Here is a 1,117-nt window from a genome sequence, read left to right as displayed (position 1 = left end):
TATTTTATGTGGTAAACGGAAAGGCAAAATGCGGGTTGTTAAGCATATAGATGACTATTTAAACGACCGCTCCGATATGCGTATTCGTGCAGTAAGTTTAGATCGAGTTTTCCAAGTTACTGGTTCGGTAGGTAACGCCTTTGGATGTTTTGTTCTCGTGTAAGTGGTTATCTACGAGCTAGAGTGCAGCGCGTATGAAATACACTTTAGTAAAGGGGACAGTCGCATCAAGATCACGTGAGGCGTTTTGTCAGAGCTAAAGAGAGGAGAGTTATATTATGATGGCGAGCGTTTTAGGTTGTAAAAGGCAATAGAGTGATTGATGGATTGTCAGACTATTGGATGAAATGGAAATATCCGAATGCTAATACTGACATGGCGATCCAGTTTTAATTACTGCAAGCGAATGCTTATCGCCAGAAGTAAAAGAGAAGGAACAACGGAGAGGAGATGGAAGAGGCTAAAGAACAGAACGCCAACGGCGGCTTTACTTAGCAATAAACCGAGCGGGAAAATGAACTCGAACAGCGTTTCCTCGGCCAATATTTTCGTGATATAATATCCGGAAAGCGCATCGACAAATATCCTCTGAGAGAAGACCTCCTACAGGCAATAGGACGTGGAAACCGGTCGTGCGAGAAGGCGAAGGATGATTTTACAATTCTTAAAGCACAAGAGATCAGGGCAAGACGTTTCTCTGCCGATTATCTTTTTTCTGTTATTACCGCTTTAAATTATTATAGATGTTTTGTTATTAGTAGTCCGGATATATGTACTTTTTTTGAGTAAACGCATAATTCTTTTAGCATATGAGAAGCCTCTCTCCTTCTTAAGACGTCGGTAATAAGAATTTTAAATCCTGTACTTAAGGATTCATAAGTCTTTTAAAACGGTTGAATATGCTAAGCCGTCCTTTTGACCTTAAAGACAGACGAAAACCTAGGTCAGGCTCGGCCTTCCTAACCACACACGATTATTTTCTAAAATAGCATGGTGCTCTGGCTAATACGTTTCGCTGTGGCTTGGCATTGTTTGGGAATAAGCAGCGAGTGTTTGCATTATGCTAAATGCCTGTTAGGGAGAGACAATGCCTTTCTTTGTTCCCGTCTCTCGTGGT

The sequence above is a fragment of the Penaeus monodon genome, chromosome 25 (genome assembly GCF_015228065.2).
Source record: "Penaeus monodon isolate SGIC_2016 chromosome 25, NSTDA_Pmon_1, whole genome shotgun sequence".
In the NCBI taxonomy this organism is placed as follows: domain Eukaryota; kingdom Metazoa; phylum Arthropoda; class Malacostraca; order Decapoda; family Penaeidae; genus Penaeus; species Penaeus monodon.
The sequence above is the reverse complement of the archived record's forward strand: the minus strand, read 5'-3'. Positions refer to the sequence as shown.